This window comes from Sitophilus oryzae, unplaced genomic scaffold (assembly GCF_002938485.1).
Source record: "Sitophilus oryzae breed Bouriz unplaced genomic scaffold, Soryzae_2.0 scaffold_1436_pilon_pilon, whole genome shotgun sequence".
NCBI classification, from domain to species: Eukaryota; Metazoa; Arthropoda; class Insecta; order Coleoptera; family Curculionidae; genus Sitophilus; species Sitophilus oryzae.
The window spans coordinates 3,978,386-4,005,106 of NW_022146100.1; positions in this window are offsets into that span (position 1 = coordinate 3,978,386).

A 26,721-nucleotide genomic window follows, 5' to 3' on the forward strand; every position below is an offset into this window, starting at 1 on the left:
ATGTGAAGCAAGGCAGGAACAAAGAGAAGATGCAAGAAATGATACCGACTTGGAAGTTTTATTGTGCGTGGAAGAGAACGATGGAAAGATCAGCACAACGAAATTTGAGGATGAAATAGGAATAGATCACACTACAGCGTTTCGAATTTTGAAACGACATAAATACTATTCCTTCAAATATGAAAAGCACCAAGAGCTACGAGATGGGGACGAAATACGGCGGCAGGCGTTTTGTTTTGATATGATGGAAACAGCAAACACGGATAGGGATTTTTTAAAAAACATATGTTTCACTGACGAATGCACGTTTACCTTAAATAATGAACCCAATGTTCAAAACACGGGGATGTCACTTGTATGGGAAAACAGGCAACAGTCAAATTTAAACGTGCCAGGACCAACGACAAAGAAAGCAACATCTGCCAGGCATTGGCTTTCTTTGTCACTCACATTGCTTAAATCATGATACCGCGGCCATTTTGCCAACAAAGAAGCTGGCCGGTTTCGTTAGTATATTCTGTGCTGGCCGAGTTGTCCTGGCAAGTGATTTAAAACAATTTTGCTTTTTTACAATATTAAATTACCATTTGGATGTATTTAATGCGATTATTCAGTTAACTGGTAAGTCATAAATTACACACAAATACTTTATTCGTAAATACAACTAAGATGTAAACGTATTTTTGTATTTTTAGATTTCAACTTTTGCAAAGACCCGCCGATAGAACTTGCCTGGCAGCGTACCTGTTTAACTAAACGTATTATTTCCTGATAATATCAAAGCACCACGTAAGTACCTCTATAATTTATGATGAAAAATGATTTTGATTATGTTTTATATTATTTAAATACTTTCTAACCTCAAATAATAGTAAGATCCTTGTTTATATCGCACAGCCCGTTCAAAACTGTATTGTCTTCAAAAAATGTTTACAATACAAACAATTATTAAAAAAACAATATCCTTTTAATCTGATTTATACCTCAGAAGGATGCCAGTAAAATTTTATTAAATCAACATTATATTATTTGGCCGTTAATATGCAAAAAGGAGCATATCGCCTTAATTTAAATTTTCTTTTACTTCTCCTGACAATGTTCTCTATATTCTCTATTTTGAGTTAGTAAACTTTTGAACGGGATGTGCGATATATAAAATACATAATATATCCAAGGGTATGATCTGATAAAATTGTTTTTGATGCATTTTTGGTTGTTTATGCACGTTGGCTTGGTTTATGTTTTATTCAGCTTATATTTATTTGGTATAACAGTTTTTTTTGCCTTTGGAATGGCTTGCATTGAGGCTAGATAGTGTTTCATTAGACCATTAAAGGAATTTAAATTAGCATATATTTTTTGTCATATTAGTGTGTTATCATGATACAGGTAGTTGTATCATAGTGCCTTATGCATGTTATTTACCCATTATATACTTATGTAATGTATTATCAGTAAATAGATGATAACATACTACTAAAATGTCTTTTTAATAGTATGTTTATCTTTCCAATTCACTAGTTATTTGCAAAATGTATTTTGAACTAATTTAAGTCATTAATTTTTCATCTTTCTTTTTCAGGTTCCCGGATATTCTTTTTCATTGTTAAAAAAATATATATATATTTCAATATTATTGTAATATAAATCGCAGCTCTAAAAAATAAAGGATATTGTTTACTAATGTGTAATTTATTTACTATGAATTTTCTCTAAAAATAATAAGTCTTTAATAATATTGATTTGCTGTGTAAAGTTAATAGACATATTTTTTAATACATTAAATTATATTAAAGTAATAAAAAATATGTTTATTAACTTTAAACAGTAAGTCAGTGCAATGCCTTCTATTAAAAGATCAGCCTACGGGTGAGATTTATGACGTCACGCTAGTTAGATATAACGGATTAATAAATATGTTGTAGAATACATGGAAAACATAATTATTCCTCAGATTTTTGGTTTGTATTTTAAAAATGATATAGTTTAAATGAAATATACATAATATACAGTTAATAACTACAACATATATACCTATTTATAGTAATAAATACTTTGGCAAATAAACTATGAACCATACATATGCAGCAAATGTTTTACAATGTACAAATAATGTATAGGTACATAAGATAATGGGTAAAATGTAAATATATTTTAAATTTTGGGGTTTGAAAATCGATCTAATTTAACAAAAACATTGAATATCTACTAATAGTGATGTATTATTATTTGCATTCACAAAATTTATATGTATATTTTGCAAGTATCAATGTTCGAAAAATTATATTTACAAATAATACAATATTATCTAAAAAAGGCGTCAGCGATGGCTATGAAATGAAGATCGCTGGCATTTTATATGTTAAATTATTCTAAAATTTTTGATTTTCTTGGGATTTTAGGTTCGGGAAAAACGCTGATTAAGTTTTCATTTGTTTTCATTATTTTTATTTGGTTTAAAAAAAAAACGTTTCGGCTAACTATAGCCTTCACAGTGTTGTGTCATATGAGAAAAATAGTGTCGAATATAATCCAAAAATTACATATACAATATAATTCACACCTCATAATGTTTACTGCAATTAATAAACTAATATAAACTTATCAAAAGATGACCACATATTTTTTAAAAATTATTATTCTTAACACTAAAATTATCTACATTGACTATGGAGTACGCAGTAAACATTATGTGCGTGGTGTGCATATTTTATATGCAATTTTTGGATTATATTCGACACTATTTTTTCATATGACACAACACTGATGGAGGCTATAATGTTAGCCGAACCGTTTTTTTTAAACCAAATAAAAAATAATGAAAAACCAAATGAAAAATCAATCAGCGTTTTTCCCGAACCTAAATTCCAAGAAAATCAAAAATTTAGAATATTTAGAATCAAGGTTCAAGAATATCAAATTTTCCAAGATTGTAAAATTCTAGTTAATTATTTTATGTGTCAGTTATTTAGGGAATGTCATCAATGTTCATTTCCAAGCCAACTAGACGCCGATTTTTTTCGATGATACGGTATAATTCTTACGTAAAATGTAAATAACATTAGACCAATTAAAACAAAGAAATATGAATTTCTTAGTATTTTTAGTAACACCTTTATACTTAAAACTTAATTTTGTATTATGCAAATATACCAATTTTATTGTTATTTTATTCACATTGTATTCAGCCATCACTTAAAATATTTGATATTTATTTGGTATTATAAATAATCAACACTATTCATTAAAAATTACTGAACAAATATATGTTATGCTTGACATACATTATATATTATCAAACAAAAACACATTCTTCTTTTAAACTGTATCAGTCTTGTCTTTAGAAAAATCTTTTTTAAAATTTGAACTCAAAATAATAATCTTTTTCATGATCTTTAATACACATATTCTTTATTTTTCCCTAGATCATAATACCTACTGACATGTTTATCTTACGTGTTTGAATCTATCAAAGCTGCACCAACAACACTTGGAATGGAGATTCCACAATATGAATAAAATAAACATAATTGTCCAGTTTTCATTAATACTATCATGGGAGAATATTATTTTTAAATTTATTAAAGATATTTTCAATAGAATTCTCTTGATTTATAACTCGTACCCATTTTTCTTGCTCTTCCGGACACTTTAGGCTGCCTAGTATAACTATCCTTTCCACCAGGAACACAACAAAGATGAGGCATAGCACAAAAACACACTCCACTTAAGCTTTATTGATGAATTGTTAGAGTCTTAAAAAACACACACAAAAATCACGATGAGTAAAAAATGTATGGGCACTTTTAGGTTAAATCACTTACACAACGTGTAATTTTTCAATTTTTCTATTTTTTTTATGCGAAACCGAGAGTGACCATATATCTGGTAGTAGTTTATGTCACTTCAACACCAAAATAATTAGTTTTTTGCACTACAATAACAAATAATACCAAAAATCAAAGAGTTAAAACCAAAAATCAACCGACAAAATATGAAACGGAATCTAACCCAATATCTAAGTATGTACAGCTGATGAAGTAAACAAAAGTCCGCCCGTAGGCTGATCTTTTAATAGAAGGCATTGGTCAGTGATACTTATAAAAATATTTTTTTTTAAATTTCCCCTCTTTTAAGCCCCGCCCCTCCAATTCCCCTCAATTTAGCTAGTACTGCCAGTCGACACCAGGTGACGTCTGTTTCCATTTTTTAACATGAAGTTAGCATTTCTTTAATGTACCTATTCTCTGGTTCAAAATTATCGATATTGAAACAAAGAAAACCAACACAGGTTTGTCGAAACAAGGACGATACAGAAAGAAAATGTTTAGGCAGGGATATTCGGACACAATATTATCGGGCCATTATTTCTTACGCGAAATTTAAATTCAGAATATTACTTGGAACTAGACTCGAAAATCATATTTTACCTGCTTTATATGATGCCGCTAGGGAAAATCAGGAAGTTGGTACCAAATGGATGGCTGCCCGTTACATAGTACCCTGGCTGTTCGGGAATATTTAAACAATAGTTTTAACGGAAACGTTATTGGCCTAAATCATACAGTAAATTGACCAGCACGGTCTCCTGATATTTCGCCAAATGATTTCTTTCACTGGGGCCATTTAAAAAACAGGATATACAAGGATAAAAAATACCCAAATCTAGACGAGTTAAAAAATGCTATTTCTGCCGAATGCAATAGAATTTCAGTTTGCCAACGAGCGAATGTAAGAAGAGAATTTTATGATCGCCTGGGTTATTGTCTAGCAGTCGATAGAGGAATATTTGAACATCTTCTTAAATCCTAAAGTTCTAACAATTTAATAGTACCTAAATTAATAAGTTATTGAATATTGTAATAATACTATAATTAAACTTGTAATTGATTACTTTATTATTACTTTGATTATTGCCTTATTTGTTTTTTCTGTCAATTTATCTAATTATATAGTTGATTATACGGCTCCCCTTACGTTATGATTTTGGTCTAGTTGTTTTAATTTTCAAATTTAGCTTACCATATTGTTATTTGTGATTGAACAATTATTGTGATGGATATAACCTTTTAACTTTATAAATAAAAATGTTTAACTTTTTAATTTGTTTTGTAATCGTATTTTATAATTTTGACCTGTGTTCGACTATTGGAATTTCTATTATTCTGATTGTAATTGTTTTAGCTTTTGGGCCTGATGATGGGAATAGTTTAATCCCGAAGCATGTCGCCCCCCTTGCTTTTTTGAAGCATTAAAATTTAAATAAACATCTTAAGGATTGTGAGTTATTTGTCCCATTATATACCCGCCTTCAGAGGTTTTACTTTGATACTTTATTTTACTTTAATTCATATTAATTTGTATTTATAAATACATCTTTAAGATTTCCGATGTAGGAATGAGTTTTCAATAATAATAAAGCACTAAATAGGTAAATTTCTGAAATGGCAACTTCATTTGACAGTTATCTTTTACCTTGACTGGTGCTCATAAGTAAATACAGGGCCATAAGAAAGGAGAAATATTTAAAAAGAAATCGGGGATAATTCGTAAACGGGCTAATCAAAAATATCTAAAGTTATTCTTTTGAATGTGGGTTTTAGTGCTCTTCAATAAACATAAATAGAATTATTCTCTAAAATAATTAGGGAAGCCAATAATTGACCCCATTAAAATTTACATGGGATTTCCTATGTCCCGCTCGACGATGCAACACCCGGTATGCGAGAGATAACTAGGTTGCAGAAAATAGGTTATTAATAATATTTACCTTGTTCAAAATAATCCTAGAATTCACACTTTCGTTCAGTTTTCCACAAGTATTTGACTGAGTCCAAACTAAAATGGTATACGAAGTATTAAACTGTCTAATATTGAACTGTCATGATAAACTATCTTGGCCGTCATTTCTGACATTATCAGTGAAAATGCAGCCGAACTACGACATGCCGAAGACGCTCAAACTTAACGCTAGCGTCTATTAATATGAAAAGTGTCAAAAATCGTCAAATTTCTCACTTTTATCACTTAAAATAAACACTTTTTGACAAATCAAATGTGTCAATTGTCTCGAGAAACTCTTGTGACCGTCACCTTATATCAGGAACGCGAAGAAATTGAGAAATTTGACGCTGTATGGCTTATATTGAAACATGCAGCCGGTAGCGGTCGCGGCTTGGAAAGAATTCGAGCTTACGTAGCCGCGAAAATATTTTTATGTTGTTTTTCGCCGGCCGCGACGCGGAATGCGATGTGGGTAAGGTTAGTTTTCGGATGAATATAGAGATAAATGGGGAATTATTATAGACGAACGGTTGTTTTGGTGATTGGGACTCACACTCGAGCTGCTGGTGGCCTTTTAGACCAGCTGGTTTACAGAAGAAGAAAATATTTTTTCATCAAGGTAACGCACCCCCTCACACAGCTCAAAAAGCAATCACGAAATCAGTGAATTAAAGTACGAACTGTCTTTAACATCCACCTTATTCGCCAGATTTGGCTCCCTCTGACTTCTTGGCGTATTTCGGCAGTGTTCCGGATTCTCACTTCAGAGATGGTATCTGGTATCCATAAATTAGAAGATCATTGGAGCAAGTGTATTGAAGTGCAGGGAGGTTATGTTGAATAATAATATGTATTTCAATCCATAAAATCGTGTTTTTGTTATCGAACGCCAAAACTTATTAAACAACCTTACTGTAAGGTCTCGGTGATTACCCCCCCCCCTCTCATATATTCTATCATTCTACATTCTAGTAGCTCCGTGTATATACAGGGAGGCGCCTCTCATACGCCGCGGAGGCTCCAAGGACAACGACAGTTTGTATTCAAATGAAATTTTGTGAGCATATGTAGGTTAATTCAGAGCACTTTTTAAAAATATAGAGAGTTCTACAGGGTGTCCCCAAAAGAAGTTACTCATCAAAGTTGTGTTTTTTTGTAATGGAACACCCTATATATTAATTGATTTTCGGATTCTCGGAGAAAAATAAAGGTTAGTTTTATAAGAGAAATATATGACTAAAATGTAAGGTTTTTGACATACCTATCTAACATTTTCTATAAATAATGAACAGTTTTCAAATTACAATAAAAACTACCTAAATTGGAATTTACCCGGTATAGCCTAATATGTAGTTAAATTAACTATTGTACTTTAAAAGAAATAAAAAATTGATCCAAAAAGTTATACAGGGTGAGTCAAAATTAATATTGAACATGTCTCTTCAAAATACTATTAAGGTTGCCTACCCCTCAAACAATGATTTTCCTAGATATTTTAATTTACATGATTTGATTTGAGTAGATCTTTATTATTTGATAAAATCTAGGTGGCTGGTAATATATCTGGCGTTACTTCAACATAGGTGTCTAATTAGTTCAACTTTATCAAGTAGTTATCATTTTGTGTCTGTTAAAACAAAAAAAAATCTCAGAAATTTGCCGAAAATGCAAACTTATCCTACATCGGAAAGAATTGATATGATTCTATTAGTTGGTGAATGGCAGTATGCATTCACCAATTAATGGAATACTTAAATGCTCCTGATTTTATTTAGTCTGTTTTTTTATGGGGATATGTTAAAGACAGTGTTCGACACAAAACTCGACCAACTATTGTCGACAACATGAGAGAAATTATTGTAGTTGCTTTTAGAGGTAGAACTAATTGTAGTTGCTTTTAGAGGTAGAAAAGATGCTTCTTTTAAAATGAAAAGGTATATGTGGAGTTTTTTTTGAAGAGGAAATTTTTGAAAAGACAATCATTTTATGTAGTTAACAGGAAAGGAAGCATTTTGAGCATTTGATTTCATCTAGCTAATTTTTGTCACATAATTATAGGTTTATATCTAGTTTTAATTCTGTAATAATTAAAATATGTTTTAAACTTTTTATTACCTTTGTGTATTTAACTCTACAATCTTTATTTTTTGTTAAATTAACAAAAGATATATTAGACAGTTAGCTCGTAATTACCGACCAATTAGTCTAACTAGCTGCATCTGTAAATGCATGGAAAAGGTAATCATCCGCACACTTACTCCATACCTAATGGAAAAAGATGTCTTACCCAGCACACAGCATGGATTTCTTCCTGGTCGATCCACAATAACGAACATGACATCTTGTCTTAGCAATTGGACAGCAGCCTTTGATAGAAACCAAGAAACAGACGTCATCTATCTTGACTTTGAAAAGGCATTTGATAAAGTACCCCACAAGATGCTTCTTTATAAACTAAACCACTACGGCATAAGAGGGAATTTATTCAAACTTGTGACGGGGTTCCGTTACATTTATTTTGTGGGGTGTCGAACCATAAATTTTGTGACAAAACTCGAAGAATTTAACAAACACTTTTATTAATAAACTTTACGTGACAATACTTTCACACTACTTAAGATACTCATCATATGTTATTCTTCTTCCTACTGTCCCTCGCTCTCGTGATAATGGACTCGTCCGATCGGTCCGGTCCCGGAGGGGCGCTATATAATAGTTCTGTGTTACATTCTCCCCCTTTGCACCACACTGGCGTCCTCGCGGGTGGAGCAACAGATGCATTTCTTCTGGATCTTCTTTCTAGGGTGATATTTCGGTTGGATGGCCGGAAAGGGATCTTCGGCTGATGTCGGGGTTTGTTCTACGGAGTCAGAATCATTTTGAGGAATCGTTGTGTCCTTCGGGGTGTGGGAACTGTCGGAACTCAGCTTCGGTGGTCTGCCTCGATTACGTAAAGGTTGAAGAGGGCTAAGGTTTCTTTCTTCCGAGATCTGGTATGGGGTCAATGCTGAGGTGTGATACTTTCCCAGTGGTTGATCCGGTTTATCCGTGGAACTAAGGATATATGTGGTAGGGCTCACTATCTTCTGAATCAAGTAAGGGCCATCACGTCGTGGAGCAAACTTCGATGTGAATTGGTTGCTTGCTTTGCTAAGAACATGAGTGGTCACTAATACTTTATCTCCAACTGAGTAATTATAAGGTCGTCTATGTTCATTCTTTATATTAGTGCGTCGATCTTGGTTCTTCTCATGGTTTTCTCGTGCTTCGTGCAGAGTATTACTTAAGGTAAGTAGATAAGGCGTGATTTGCGGTACAAAATTGTCGGTTTGGACTATAACTCGCATATCACGGTTTACGTCATCTGGGGTTCTTAATTCACGTCCAAATGTAAGAAAAGCTGCTGTGTATCCAGTGGATTGGCATTTTACGGTATTCATGGAAAATCTTACAGCAGGTAATTTGTCTATCCATAATGTATGATCATCTGAGGTAAGTATAGCTAATTGCGTTTTTAGATCTCTGTTCTTTCTTTCGACAGGATTGGATTCTGGGTGGTAGACAGGTGTTAAACATTGTTTAAATCCTAAACAGTGGGCTAATTGTTGCATAATAGAGCCTACGAATTGTACTCCATTGTCGCTAATAATTCTCCTGGGCACTCCATATCTAAGAATTATTTCATCGGTCAGGCAGCGTGCACATGCCTCAGCTGTAGCAGTTTTTAATGGGAACAATTCAGTCCATCTACTTGCGGTGTCTTCAACAATAAAGATCCAACATATCCATCAGGAGTTTCTGGCAGAGGACCAAAAGGTCTATGGAAATAACTTCAAATCTTTGTGCTTGTATCGGAGTTTGTAAGAGACCAGCAGGTTTTAAGTTGGTTGGTTTATACCTTTTGCATTCGATACATTGTCCAACATAATCGGTTATGTTTCTTCTCATTCCCATCCAATAGTATCTTCGTGCAATGCGTTGGTAAGTACGTTCAATACCATAGTGTCCTGCGGTTTCCAAATCATGGTATTCCCGTAAGATATGAGGAATTTGGTTAGAGGGTATTACTTGTTGCGGTTCTTCTTCGTCAATATCTGGATTATAACGAAATAGAATTCCGTTTGACATTATATATCCACGTTCAGCCCATTTCTTGAAGTCAGTACTAGTGGCGGAGGATTCTAGGTCAGTAATGATTTTACGAAGCTCTGGATCTTCTAGTTGTTCAGCTCTAACGTCACTAGCGGGTTTACTAGGCATATCAACACTAATCATGTTGATGGAATCAGGTGACTCGTCAAGAACAGGTCTGGACAGGGTGTCGGCAATTACATTCTTCTTTCCAGTTATGTAATCTATATGTAAATCGAACGCTTGTAAGCTCAAAGCCCAACGAGCAAGTCGTCCGGTTGGGGTCTTCAAAGACATAAGCAATCGTAGTGGTTGGTGATCGCTCTGAACAAGAATTGTGGCTCCTTCTACATATCCGCGAAATTTCTGAATTGCCCAAACAATAGCAAGAGCTTCTCGTTGTGTAGTGGTGTAGTTCTGTTCAGCGGTTGTTAACAATCTTGATGCGTATTCAACAGGTCGTTCGTCTGCGCCCTCCCCCTGGAGTAAACATGCTCCCAGAGCATAGCTACTGGCATCAGTGCGTAGTATATATGGTAACTTCGTATCTGCTTGACGTAGGATTGGGGCTGAACTTAGCAACACTTGTCTTTTGTCAAGCTGATCAAATGCTTCTTGTTGTGGTAGTTTCCAATTCCAAGTTGCATTCTTTTTCATAAGCATCGACAACGGTTTGGATACTTCAGCAAAAGTGTGGATAAATCTCCTGAACCAAGAGCAAGTTTGCAGGAAACTGAGCAACGGCTTAACGTTTTCGGGCGGCATCATCTTCATTATCGCTTCAACTTTTGAGTCGTCGGGTTGTACACCTTCGGGAGAAATAATATGTCCATGGTATCAAACAGATTTACAGCAAAAGAAACATTTCTTCCTATTCAATTTCAGTTTAAAGGTGTTAAGTCTTTTAAATACCTTCTGAAGATCAACTAGATGCTCTTCAAAACTTGAGGAAATTACGATTAAGTCATCTAGGTAGGCCAATAGGAGAACTTCAGGTATTCCAGATTTGAAACGATCCATCAACTTTTGAAACGTTGAAGGCGCTGTGGAAGGTCCAAAGGGCATTCTGATATATGTGTACGTACCAAAAGGGGTAATAAAAGCTGTCTTATCTCGATCTGAGGCTTTGACATTAACTTGGTGATAACCGCTTTTCAGATCTAGGGTAGTCATGTAATGTGTTTTCTTAGCTTCATGAAGCAGATCATCGATTCTTGGCAACGGATATTTGCACGATCTCGTTACGGCGTTTAACTTTCTGTAGTCTACAGTTAAGCGTATTCCATCATCTTTCTTAGTTACTAAAACAACTGGAGCGGCGTAAGGTGAGTCACATTCTTCTATCGTACCATTTTCGAGCAATTTGTCAAGTTCGTTCTTGAGTTGTATCTTCTTCGGTTCTGACATTCGGTATGGAGGAACTGCGATGGGATTGTCATCTGTCAAAACGATGCAATGTTCTGCGTAAGGAGTTGGTTCGTTACTACTCTCGAAGACTGTATGATTTTCTTGTAAGAGACTATTTAAGTTCTTTCTTTCTTCTGGTTGCAAAGAACTACCTTCTTCGTCTCGTAGAATTATCTGAGAAAAGGTTACAGTGTTGACTGAGACAGCGAAACAGACTCCTCTGCGGTAAAGTTGTAACATTCATGTGGATTTTCACCAAAGAAGTATGTCTTGTTTGGAATATCAAGGATAACGTTAGCCTTGTGAATGAAGTCTACACCTAGTAATGTACGACTGTTTTGATGTTCTGGGACAGCTAACATCTCTATAGGAACACTTCTACCATGAAATATGATTTCAATGTCAAAAATATGGGCGGTAACTTTTCTTCTAATACCATCAGCAAGTGTCATTTCAAGGTCGTTCTTGATAATGTATGGTATATTGTCTTTTAATAGTAGTTGAGCTAATGCAGATCCGGCAACACTGGATTTTGCACCTGTATCTAAGTAAGCATATCCATTATGATGATGTATACTTATGGGAACCAATGGCCTAGTCGATGGTGATTCGTGGTTGATTGTGTTACAGAGGAATTCGGTACTCATCATAGAATGGTCATCTTCATTCTTCTTCGGAGAACATTTTGGACAGTTGCTTCTGATGTAACCTGGACTTCCGCATCCATAACACGCAATACCATCATTCTTCTTGGGCTCTTTTTGAAATACAGCTACGTTACTTGAAGCAGTTGGTTGTGGTACAGAATTTCTTGAATCTGCTGACTGAGTTTTCTTCAGCTTGCGACAGTCTTCTTTTACATGGCCAAAATTACGACAATACAGACATCTTGGACGTTTATCTTTGTCTGCGTGGACGTTTGTCTTTTCATTTCGTGAGTCGGTGCGTTCAAACGTTTCTTCAACTAGTCTAGCTTGGGATAGAAGTTCGTTGAAGTTGTTGATTTTGTTGCGAGAAAGTTTTTCACGTATTCTTCGATGTAGGAGTCCATATACCATATCTAATTGAGTTTCTTCTGTTAGCGTATTATTTGGAAGTTGTGCTAGCGTAGAACGGGCTTTACAAACGAAAATGTCAGTAGGTGTACTTTCATCTTGTTCATTTGCAAATAATTCACGATACACGATAGGCAGGTTTTTGCGGGCCAAACGTAAGCTTCAAAAGATCAATTGCTTCTTTCCAGGTACTTATGGTAGCTTTTACACCTTGATACCATTCGGCAGCGAAACCATCTAGTAACATCGGAAGTCCTTTCAACGCATTTTCATCTGATACTTTGCGCACAGTCTTTATATATCGATACGGAGTCAATAAATGCTTGAACACTGGAGATTTTTGCACCATCAAATCTCGACAAACAACCAGTAAAATTTCCATTTTGAGCTGAAGCAACTTGAGTAGGATTTTGATTACCTACAGAAAGTCTGGCTAAGAGTTGTTGAAACTGTTCATCACTCATTGTTATTGACGTCATGTTTTCGTTATTTTGCGAGTAGTTCTGACGGGAACGTAAATTATATCTGTGTGTGTCCGTGGTTGCACAGAATTCGATGGGTATTTATAAATACTGTTGATTTTCTTGAACCGTGAGCACACTGATGTAAAAGAAAGTCTTATTTGAGTGTTTTGTTAGTCCTTAATCAGTTAAACCATTCGCGAATTGAAATTTCGTGGTGAACTGGGAGCAAAACAAATTTCTATCCAATCCAAGGATTTTCTTCAAAAACGATTACGTCAAGAATGATTTGGATACGTGGTATCGCTCCTGACTTTTTTGGGCGTGTGACGTCACAACTAACGATTCGGCGGGATTAACCTCTTCTTGAGCAATAATTTTCAAAGAATTGATTAATAAAAGCTTTTGGACTTACAGTTTCTTGTTTCAGGAAAGGATTGCCAAAGATCCGGTATTGCTTTACGACTGCAAAGGCTTATTCGGGGCGAACCACTATGACTGCAAGACTTCGGTTTTTTTTTTGGAACAATTCTACGATTTTTCACCTTTTATGGTCCACGATTGGGCGCCAATTTGTGACGGGGTTCCGTTACATTTATTTTGTGGGGTGTCGAACCATAAATTTTGTGACAAAACTCGAAGAATTTAACAAACACTTTTATTAATAAACTTTACGTGACAATACTTTCACACTACTTAAGATACTCATCATATGTTATTCTTCTTCCTACTGTCCCTCGCTCTCGTGATAATGGACTCGTCCGATCGGTCCGGTCCCGGAGGGGCGCTATATAATAGTTCTGTGTTACAAACTTATAATCTAACTTCCTAATCCGACGCTACTTCCAAGACAGAATAAACGGATCTCTCTCTCTCTTTCAACTAAACACAAAATGACCAGCGGTGTTCCTCAAGGCTCTGTGTTGGGCCCACTGTTGTTCCTCCTGTATATCAGCGATCTGGCAAGAGGCATAAAAACGAATATCATATTTTTTGCGGATGATACAAAGTTATATGCAAATCCCGAAACGAGCTACGTCAATCTTCAGCATGATCTAAAGTTGGTGGAATCCTGGGCCAAACAATGGAGAATGAAACTGAATGAGGACAAATGCACTGTTCTTAGCATTGGAATGAATTGTACGCACAAAACCTACACCCTAAATGAATTAAGTCTAAGACATGTAGAACAACAGGAAGACCTAGGGATTACAGTTACTGGAAACCTAAAATGGTATGTGCATATATCAAAGATTACTAAAAAAGCAAATTCTCTTCTTTATTTCATTCAAAGAGCATTTCAAGAGCGCTCTATTGATCTTATTTTAAAGATATACAAGTCCTACATTAGACCCAAAATAGAATATGGTCAAATAATATGGAGTCCCTATTTTCAGAAGGATATTGATCTCACGAGAAAATTCAACGCAGGGTGACAAAAATGCCCCATGAACTTAAGGATCTGGAGTATGAAGATCGTCTTGCGATGTTAAATCTCACCACATTAAAACAGAGGCGTTTGCGGGGGGACTTGATAGAGACTTACAAAATTCTAAATTGTTTCTACACTTGCCCATTAAATATATACCATCCTTGCCAAACTCCACAACTTGGAGGCCACAGCAGACGCCTGGAAAAGGAAAGATCGTCCAAACTCCAGCGAAAATTTTTTTTGACTAACCGCATAGTGTACCCGTGGAACTCGCTGTCAGAAGAAAGTGTTTCACTACCAACTCTCAACTCATTTAAAAACAAAATTGACCAAGAAATGAATACCTTGAGTTCTGTACATTTCCATTACGGCCAGTAAACTCGAAAAAATTACGCGCAACATAAAAAGACAGTAGACTCATCGGTATTTTTATACCGCTTTCTATTGTTTAAATAATAATAATAATATCACACAGCCACCCCAGATTTTTTCAAATAGCAATAGATCTACCGATGCAAAATAATAAGAATTAAAATATCTAGGAAAATCTTTTTCTGAGGGGTAGGCAACCTTAATAATATTTTGAAGATATATAAATTCCCCATTGAATATCGGAAAAATATACTAGGTGTTTCATTTAAAATAAAGCAGTAACTTGCGTTTAAAAGTGACTAATATTCCATATTAATTTTGTCTCACCCTGTATAACGTTTCGGGTCAAATTTCAATTTGGTTTAACATACAATGGTTACCGTAATTAATTCATCAGGCTATACAAGGTCAAATAAAATTTAGGTAGCTATTATCAAAATATAAAATTAACTCTTCATTTTCACAAAATGTGAAATATGTCAAAATCCTTAGATTTTAAGTATATGTTTCTTTAGTAAAACTCATCTTTATTTTTTCCTAGAATCCGAAAACCAATTAATATATAGGGTGTTCCGTTAGAAAAAAAACACAACTTTGATGTGTAAGTTTTTTTCGGGACACCCTGTATAATTATATGTATATTTTTATAAAATGGTTTCAGTTAACCTACATATGCTGCCAAAATCACATTTCGATATAAAATACCGTTCTCCTTGGAGCTTCCGCGGCATATGAGGGGCGCCACAACCAAAAACAGCGTAAAAAACAAATCGATGCTATAAAAAGATCGATATCGATATAATTTTTTAGTTTTCTTTCCCTCGCCCTAAATTGGCTCCAGTCGCTCCTGCCAGACACAACAGCAATCGACTTTGTTGATACTGAAGTTGACAGGTGATCTGAATTAAGCCGTTTCGTACAATGCATGTAACAAGATAGAAATAATGTAACTTATTTATAATTCGTTTTGGGCGCGCGCCAGAAATGCTCAAATTGTAAGTAAATGAAAATATCTGGAGGCTGATAAATGGTAGCTCGCGATCCGAACTGACGTTTGTGTATAAATAAGTCGAAAAAGTGATTTTGTTTGGCATTAATATCAGAGCTAATTAGTGCTCAATATATTTATCCGTATTCCTATACGGGTCTGAGTCATGGACCGTCAAGAGCGCTGATAGACACCGTATAGATGCATTTGAGATGTGGTGCTGGAGGAGAATGCTCCGTATCCCATCCCATGGACAGCTCGAAGAACGAACCAGTCAATTCTCAATGAACTGGGCATCACAGATCGATTAACCACCATCTGCCGTAGACGCATCCTGCAATACTTCGGTCATATCACTCACAGAGGTGAAGACAACCTTGAAAAACTCATAATACAAGGCAAAGTAGAAGGCCGAAAGATCAAAATCACCAGCTGCACATAGCCATAATGTCACGATTCTTCAGACATGAAGAGACGACAAGAAGAAGATATTAATCTATGGTGCTTATTCCATATTTGGTTTAAGAAACATTGATAGCTTTTTTAATGGGCGTGTTTAGATTATTTTGGAGTGTTGTATGGAGAAAACAAGATTTGATTAAGGCTTGATTATGGTTTGCAGAGCTTCAGCATTTGCCATAAAATAGCAATTTATTACAAAACCGAGAAAATTTAGTCCATACATAAGGAATATTTTGTTGATGTTTCACCATCAAAATCTTAAAAATAAAGAAGTCTAAAAATATGCTACAATACAGATATAGTATAATTCTTTATCTTTAATTTTCTTCTTCATTTGTGTAAAAATACCTGGCCAGTTTTACATAAAACGTTAAATGCCGAACTTATTTTGCTACTTTTTCGGAGTAGTGAAATGAAATGGACTTTTAAGGCTCTCTGCGATGTCATATGGGAAAGCGGAGAGGTAACTCAGGACTCTCGCAAGGCGAATATAGTGAATATATTTAAGAAAAAAGGAAGTTCATCATTGCGGAAACTACCGGAGAACTTCACTACTGGCTATCGGAGGAAAAGTTCTTGTAAAAATTATGTCAAACCGCTTGCACCCACATACAGAAAAAATCCTCCCAGAATCGCAAACGGGCTTTGGTTTGAAAACTAGAGGAAAAAGTAATATACTAATACTCTAATAAACCGCAGAGTAAAGTTTATGTTGCATACATTGATCTAACAAAAGCCTTCGACTCTGTAAATAGAGATGTACTTTGGACAATTCAAAAAATCGGAGTACCCAACAAATTCTTACAGTGTGTAAAAACCTCCATACCAAAAATAAAAGTCTAGAGTGTTGGTGATCATGGATCACCTGAGCGATCCCTTCCTAACAAATACAGGAATTAGGCAGGGATGTGTCTTAGCGCTTCTCCTATTAGGCCAGTGCAAATAATTTTGAATTTGCAAAATTTTTTAGAAAGCTGCAACCATTGAAAATAGTTAGCCTTAGTAACCCTTATTAACATACTAAAAGTCCCCATTTGTCCGATGTGTGCGTTATCAAAAAAAATCGGCCGCCATCTTGAATTTTGGTACTTTTTGGGAAAAAATGTAAATAACCCGAAAACGGTGCGTTATAGCGAAAAAGTTCCAGAGGTAAAAATTAAAGAGAATAAAAAACTCTATCAGAATCAATAAAGAATAGTTTATTATCCTAACGCAGTGACGTACAATTTTTTTTTTTTAAATCGAGTAATTTTTAAAAGGAATCACCGAAATGCAAATTACTATTTTTTAAGCTTATTAACAAATAACATGGATATTTAGCATCAATTCAACTAAAATACAGTCCTTGTGACATTTTCAAGAAATATTTATTGGTGGTTTAATAATATTTCAAAATTAACAAAAATTGTCAAAGTTATCCTTTACTAAAGACATGTGTACTAATAATGTTCGAAAGCAGCCTCCACCTTGTTCCGGTCGGGGCTATTTGCACTTTACCCAAGATCTTTTTGTTGCCATTTTGTAAACAACTTGTTTTTAAAAATACAGTGATAGTTGAAAAATTAGGCTACAGGTTGGAAGAAAAAAATAAAATGTAATAAACTACTTGCGAATGTCTTTTTGACATAAATATCCTCTACGATCTTAACCTAAGATCTTAACACTTTTTCATTATGATAAATACATTATAAACATACCCCTACAAATCGAATAACAATAATTCAAATTATGACCATTTTAATAAAAATGTGTTACCAACTTGTAGTAACACATCAAACCTAACTTTTCAAACTGTCATCTCTAGAAAAAAAAATGAAATGTACAATTTTATTCGATTTGTTCTTCATCGACCGATATTATTTGTTTGTTCTCGCAAGAAATACTATTACAGTTACCACACAAGCATGAACATGGCATATTGGATTTTAAACATGTACCATTGCGATTAAAAAAAATAGTACAACAAAATATGACTTAATCTGCTGGTCTGTATTCTTGTGTCAATGTCACGTAATTTTTAAAAAATGCCTTTAACTCCAGAGAAAAAATCGATTATATTTACGCGATTAAGGGATGGGGTTCCCATAAGGGACATTGCAGATGCATTAGGGATAAACAAAAAAAAACAGTGTTGTTGGCTAAATCCAAAAAAAATTCAATATAATTCAAATATCCTTATAGACCAGGAGTTCCATCTGGGACTACTAATTCTTGTACTACTTTTTTTGATCGCAATGGTACATAGTTTATTACATCCAGATTTGCAATTACAGTAAATCATTTTCAATACAAATTCTGGTGCCACTGCGTTTGACATTGTTTTTGGAACTAAGGTATCCGTTTTTTACTCCATCCACATTCTGTTGCCTCTTCTCCGTTATTTAGCCAATACTGCATTTATAAATAGGTCCTATAATAATGATTTTCAGCTGCGTTGGTTGTTGGAGGTAAGGTAGCTAAATCAAAATTTTTACTATAATTACCTGACGAGATGTAAGGGCTTTATATTTAAAATACCTCAACTGATCTAAATCTTTTGCTAGCCTATGTCGACCATATAATGAAAATAAGAATGTATTTCCAGCTTCGACTAGCTCAGATTTTTGTGCTGCAGGATCTAAAAAAACGGATGTAATTTGTCGCAGATGAGGATCTTTTTGCAACGTTTTGAAAGTCGCCAGTTTACATTACATTTTATTTTTTTCTTCCAACCTGTAGCGTAATTTTTCAAACTGTCACTGTATTTTTAAAAACAAGTTGTTTACAAAATGGTAACAATAAGACCTAGGTTTAAGTGCAAATAGCCCCGACCGGGACAAGGTGGAGACTGCTTTCGCACATTATTAGTACACATGTATTTAGTAAAGGATAGCTTTTACAATTTCTGTTAATTTTGAAATATTATTAACCCATCAATAAAAAATATTTCTTGAAAATGTCACAAGGATTGTATTTCAGTTGAATTGATGCTAAATATCCATGTTATTTGTTAATAAGCTTAAAAAATTAGTAATTTGCATTTCGGTGATTCCTTTTAAAAATTGCTCGATTTTCAAATTTTTTTTGTACGTCATTGCGTTAGGATAATAAACTATTTTTTATTGATTCTATATATAGATAGATTTTTTATTTTCTTTAATTTTTACCTCTTGAAGTTTTTTGCTATAACAAACCGTTTTCGAGTTATTTACATTTTTTCCCAAAAAGTACCAAAATTCAAGATGGCGGCCGATTTTTTTTGATGACGCAGACATCGGACAAATGGGGACTTTTAGTATGTTAATAAGGGTTACTAAGGCTAACTATTTTCAGTGGTCGCAGCTTTCTAAAAATTTTTGCAATTTCAACATGGTGAATGTCATAACTGCACTGGGGTATATTCAACAGATGCATGGCAGCGCTCTCTATTATAGTGGACAGCAAACTGCATGAAAGTGGAATGAGCATTAGATACAGAAACGACGGCGGTTTGTTCAACATAAAAAGATTCAGGGCAAAAATACGTATAAAATTCATCACAGAACTTCAATACGCTGATGAGTGCGCTCTAGTTGCAAAAACGTTACAGCAATAACAAGAAATTTGCCCCGGTTTCCCCTACTGAAACGTTGCCAACTTATTTATTTTTTCTTCAATCGAATACAAAAAAAGCAAGAATGAAATACAACGCATACCTTGCGTCTAGCTCTGATAATTCCGAATTATTTCATTCAGCGAAACGTAGAGGTATTTGATTTTTCCTTTTCATTCTATTTAGTACAGTTTCTATTTTATCATCGTTTGATATTAAAATAAAAATAAACTTATTAAAATGAAAGTTAAAAAATACTGAGGCTAATTTTATACGGAGGGATCAAAAATGAACGAACGAAATACACAGGTAAATTTGATTTATCTACCGTCAGTGAGTTAAGAAGCTCTTAACTCACGCATTTTGAGTGAGTTGAGAGCTTCTTAACTCGTCACGCATTTTCATTACCGCACTCCTTGTTTAGATGACTACTAAAGAGAAAAAAATATTTTGTAAAACATTTATTTTACGCTAAATACCTTCTAAATACAAATAAACTGTTCTATTGATAATAATAATTATAAAAACATGAAAACTTATTTATTATAAATGTTAATGATACAGTTTGAACAATCTTTCAAGTAAATGCCTGATGAAGCATACAGGGTGGCGCACCTCATTCGCCTCGGTTGATTATACGAAAACGGAAGATGTAGAAACAAAATATTTTATGGGTATATGTGGGGAGGCAATGTGCAAAATTTAAAATTATTTTGAAATATACAGGGTGTGTCAGAACTAAGATTCATACCAAAGTTATATTTTTTTCTTATGGAACACCCGGTATTTTATTTCATTTTTGGATTCTTGGGCCCAAAAAAAGGCATTTATTATAATAAATATAATTATAATAAGCTTAAAATCATTGGTTTTTGAGATATTTAAAGATATTTAAATATGCATGCTATAAGAGAATTGATTATCAACACCCTTTACTACATTACTTTTCAGAATTAATTCTTGTGCTGAGTTTAAAGGTAAAGAAATAAACTTTACTGAAAAATGTTATTGTTTTCTTAAATTTATACAGGGGTACCAAAAATTAGTGACCTATTTTACGGATTTATTTTACATAAGAACTTTGTTATTTCAAATGCAACACCCTGTATTTTTTTAAATAAATCGAAGCAGAATGAAATGCTCTTTCAAACTATATTAGGGTTTCATAGGAAACCCTAATATAGATATAGATCTATCTATCTCAGATTTTGAATAAAAAGCGATTTTTAAATAAAATGGCAATCAAGATGGCTGGTATCGCCATGGAAATTTTCTAGTGACAGCTAGTAATTATTTTCAAAATCGACATTGTGTATGGACATTATTATTTAAACAGTTTACTAAAATTTACCCACAATAAGTAAGTATTCTTTATTTTATGAAGAAAAATAAAGCCATATCTGCTTGTGGAACGAATGGATATGTTACTAGTGATTTTGTTTTGTGAGGAAAATTATTTCTTGGCCTCAAGAGCTAATGCTCAAAGACATCAAAATAGGAATCTTCCTGATAAGCGTTCCTTTGAAAAACTACTTGTCCTATTTCCTATTTCGCAAAGTTGGTAGTGTAGTTTATAAAAAACCTATTAGGCAGAAACCTGTCGTTGGAAGTGAAGAAAATGAATTTGCCGTAAATTGCTCTTTTATAAAAAATTCATATATATACAAGTTATCGTAAAATAAAACAAAGAACTACTTCTTCCTTTTTCTTGATAGAATAATAAATACATATTAATAAATATTATTTATTAAACTATTGGAGGTCAATTAAATAAAAGTAAATTGGTATAGATTTAAATAAAGTCTATAAACTAATGTCGATTTTTAAAATAGTTACTAACTGTCGGCACCAGCCATCTTGATTGCCATTTTATTTAAAAATCGCTTTTTACTCAAAATCTGAGATAGGTAGGTATAGGAAGCCCTAATATAGTTTGAAAGAGCATTTGAATCTGCTTCGATTTATTTAAAAAAATACAGGGTGTTGCATTTAAAATAACAAGGTTTTTATGTAAAATAAATTCTTAAAATAAATAACTAATTTTTGGTACCCCTGTATAAATTTAAGGAAGCAATAACATTTTTCAGTAAAGTTTATTTCTTTGCCTTTAAACTCAGCACAAGTATTAATTCTGAAAAGTAATGTACAGGGTATTGATAATCAATTCTCTTGTAGCATGATTTTAAACATATTAAACCCTTATAATAAATGTCTTTTTTTGGGCCCAAGAATCCAAAAATGAAATAAAATACCGGGTGTTCCATAAGAAAAAATATAACTTTGGTATGGATCTTAGTTCTGAGACACCCTGTATATTTCAAAATAATTTTAAATTGTGCACATTGACTCCCCACATATACCCATAAAATATTTTGTTTCCATATCTTTCCGTTTTCGTATAATCAAACGAGGCGAATGAGGTGCGCCACCCTGTATACCGGGTGTCCCACTAAGAATAGCTCTCGCCTGGCATCTCGGAAAGTATTAGTCGTAGAGGTTGCGGAAAAAAATATTTATAACTAATGAGACCATGAGAAATTGCTGGAAATTATTTTCAAGTTTGTAGGACGGCCGCTAGAGGGCGTAACTGCTATGGAATATTTTCGTATTTATTATAATTTTGCTAATAACTTTGGAGTGAAAAAAGATATCAAGATGCGGTTTTCGCTGACTTGTTAAGCTTTTATTACTCTTTACTATCAGCTAAAATTACGTATACTATCGCATTTAAATTTTTTGAAAAAACACGCAATTTTTGTTAAATTGTAAGACAACGCCCCCTAGCGTCTACGTTCAAACGCTTATTATTATTGTTTATATGGTAAAATATAGAATAAGAAACGCTCTTTTAAACAAGCCCTCGTTTGTTGGATTCCGATCGTCCAGTCCGGAGCTATTAATATTTAAATAAAAACAGATCTAATCTCCCCCCACCACTTTATTTTGGTAGATAAGGGAAAATGGCTCTTACAAAAAATATTCAAAATTTACTGAAGATTATGAATCTATTACTTATAGTACACCTTATTCAGGCAAAATTGTGTAAAAACTCCATTTTCTTATTTTTTGTTGCAGTTGCGCCCCCTAGCGGTCGTTCTACAAACTTAAAAATAATTTCCAGCAATTTCTCTTAACCTCTTTAGTTATAAATATTTTTTCCCGCAGGTCCTACGGCTAATACTTTCCGAGATACAATCGAGAGCTATTCTTAGTGGGACACCCTGCACATATATACAGGGTGGTCAGAATTGTATTCCGGAAATTTCGGCCGCATATTCTGCAGATAAAAATAAGTAAAAAAGTTCGTATAAATGTATGTCCAAAAATGCTTAGTTTCAGGTGCAGAGCTTCACCGGAGATACAGGGTGTAGAAGTTTCATTTTTATTTCGATTTTTTCCAAATAATTTTTGAAGTAACGTAAATATTTGGATGAACATTGGTGACTAAGAGTTTTTTAACATGAGAAATTTGATTTTGATATCAATATGACTCCTACTTGTAGGGGGCGCCACCTACATGTGTTCTAACTGTTTTGAAGAGTAATAACTTTTCGTCCGTACCTGTATAAAACTACTGAGTGAAAAAATATACACTCAAAATCATACCGTCATTTTCTACGTAAAAAATATCTCTTGGTAAAAATTGCTGCGAGCAACCGTTCTCAAGATATTTAGAATAGAAATAGTGAATATATGTCATTATGGACAAAAAAAATAAAAGCTTTGGATAGATAAATTATTTGACTGAAATGATAAATTTGGGAACTTTATATTTTTTTTATTAATCATAAATTTTTCTTCGAAAAAATAATGATAAAACAATTTCTGTTGAACTTTTGGCACAAAAACATTTCAAATTTATGATTTCAGTCTAATAACTATTAAGTCAACATGTTTAATTTATGTCAGTGATGACAGGTATTGATAATTTCGATTCAAAATATCTCGAGAATCATTACTCGTAGCGATTTTTACCAAGAGACTTTTTTTTAAGTAAAAAACGTCGTAAATGTATATTTTTGTACTCAGTACTTTTATACAGGTACGGACGAAAAGTTATTACTCTTTAAACCAGTTAAAAAATATGTAGGTGGCGCCCTCTATAAGTAGGAGTCATATTAACATCAAAATCAAATTTTTCATGTCAAAAAACTCCTAGACACCAATTTTCATCCATATATTGACGTTACTTCAAAAAATATTTGGAAAAAATCGAAATAAAAATAAAATTTCTACACCCTGTATCTCCGAAATTAAGCATTTACGGACATACATTTATACGAACCTTTTTACTTATTTTTATGTGCAGAATATGCTGCTGAAGTTTCCGGAATACAGTTCGGACCACCCTGTATATTCATTTTAAACACGGGAAATCCCGATTCCTAAAAGGTGCGGTACCAAAATTCCCGGTTCCGAAAAACAGCTCCGGTTCCGGAAACCCTAGTACAGATCCCCGACGCAATATTGCTGGACCCTGCAGTTTTCTGCCGTTTTGCCTGTGTTCATCTCCCTTTGCTATTTCTAAATCTCACTTTAAGAGTCAATTTCACTAGCCCGAAAAAGTAGCAAAATAAGCGTTGGGCATTTAACGTTTTATGTAAAACTGGCTAGGTATTTTTATACAAATGAAGAAGAAAATTAAAGATAAAGGATTATACTACATTTTTAGGCAACTTCTTTATTTTTAAGATTTTGATGGTCAAGCATCAACAGAATATTCCATATGTTTGGACTAAATTTTCTCGAAAATAGGGACATAATTTAAAATTCCTTTACAATACGGAAATAGATTGAAGTTTTGTGATTACAGTGATATATAATTTATATGGTTTTGTAACAAACTGCTCACTATTTTATAGCAAATACTGAAGCTCAGCAAACCGTAATCAAGCCTTAATTAAAGCACGTGTGTTTGGAATTTTAGGTGTGGCTTAACACGACAGGATCGGGCCTTATAGGCAGATTTTTTAAATATAATACGAGCCCTAACAACTATATGTTGGGACAAGATCTTTTTTGTAATAAAAATAGTAATTTGTTAAAACGACTCAATTTATTTTGTTTATTATTCTAAATTCAAACATTACAATATGGTCTAGACAATTTTACTATATTTTTATAACTTTGCAAACAAATCACTTTTGATAATAGCTTATTTTGCCAAAATCAAGCCAAATTTGCTGACAACTATATATTGGGACAGCACAACAAGAAATTTATTTAATACGGAGTTACATCACCTTTCGCCTTAACAACTGCCTGAACACTTAATGGCATTGTATTTACCAAAGATTGGCATATTTGAGGAGAAAAATTATCCCAAATTTCCTGCAGTTTTGTCCGCAAATCAAAAATTGTTCGTTGAGGGTGGTTTCTTAAATATTGCTTCATTTTATGCCACACAGTTTCTATAACATTGAGGTCCGGACTAATTGCAGGATAGGATAGAACTTTTATATACCGAACCAATTTTTAGTTGAAAATTTTTTGCTGAATGGCACGATGCTCCATCTTGTTAAAAAATATAATTTTCGTTTGGAAACAATTCTTGAGCACTAGGCAAAAGTGAGGTCTCAAGTATATGTTGATATTTTTGGGCGTTAACAGTGCCATCTATAAAATTTAATTTGCCCAAACCTCTTGCTGACATGCAACCACAAACCATAATCCCCTTAGGAAGTTTAACAACCCTCTTTAAGCAATCTTTATGAAAGGCTTCTGCTTTATTTCGTATTATTCTTTGCCGATGATCTCCAACGCAAACATCAAATTTAGTCTCATCGCTAAATATGACCTTATTCCAATCATTTTGTGTCCACGATAATTTAAATTTTGCCCAATTGTAGCGATTCTTCTTTTGAATTTCTGTCAGTAGCGGTTTTTCTTTGGCCTAAATAAGAATTTGTATCAATAATCTTCAGGTAATTGATTATCCACACAAAATAAAGTTTACCTTGTAAAACCCCAGACCGCATTTATGGATATATTTTCGGCAACATTCTCTTGATATATTTAATCCAGTTACAGTATTCCATTTAAATGTTACTTCGCGAAGAGTACTTCTTCTCGCAGACTTGCAAATTTTTACTAAATTTCGTAAATCTCTCTGAGATACAACTTTTGGCCTTCCCGAACTTTTACCTCTAACGCCTACACTGGCAGATTCGCCATATTTTTTTATTATATTAAAGACCGTGGTTTTTGGAATACTTAAATCATCAGAAATTTTTCGAATTGTTTTTCCCGTATTGTATTGACGAATGATAATTTCGCGTAGTTTTTTGATTTGTAGCTTTTTCACGGACCATTACTTTGGATTAAATAAATAAAATTGAAAATTAAAAAAAATAAAATTACTTACAGTAAGTCTCACTACTCGAAGTATTGAGTTACTTACAAGCTGTCAATGCTGAAGTAAACAGTTTGCGACATTTGTGACGTTTATAGCAAAGCCGCCTATGATATTAATTATTTAAAAATACTTGTCCCAACATTTAGTTGTCAGGCAAATTTGTCCTTTTATGAACAAAATCCGCTACTGTAAATATGGATTGATTTACAAATTCTTAAAAATATTGTCAAGTTGTTTAGGATATATTGCTATGTTTATATTTAAAAAATTAAACATATATTTTTCACTCCATTTTGAAAAACCAGGGCAATAATTCCAAAATATGACCTTGTCCCAACATATAGTTGTTAGGACTCGTATATATTTCCTTCGTCCACACACCCGCTTTACCCGACCCCTGAAAGCGACCCGAAAGTACAGCGTAATAGACTCTTAAATATCCGTAAAATCGAAAAATCTAAACAGTAATTCTAAATTCCATCGCCATTAACCTTACACACTTAATTTCCCATTAGCGGGTATAACGTTAAAAGCCATGAAGTTGAGTATTAATTCTAGGTTAAAAGCCCTAGTGCTCGCACAATGGTATCGCGAATAAAAATCAAACGAGCTTAATAATAATCTGTGGACAATAGAGCGCGATCCTAATCGGTCATTCGAGTCCTTTTACGGTCGGGCGTAAAGCTCGGTCCGAACTAGAGTT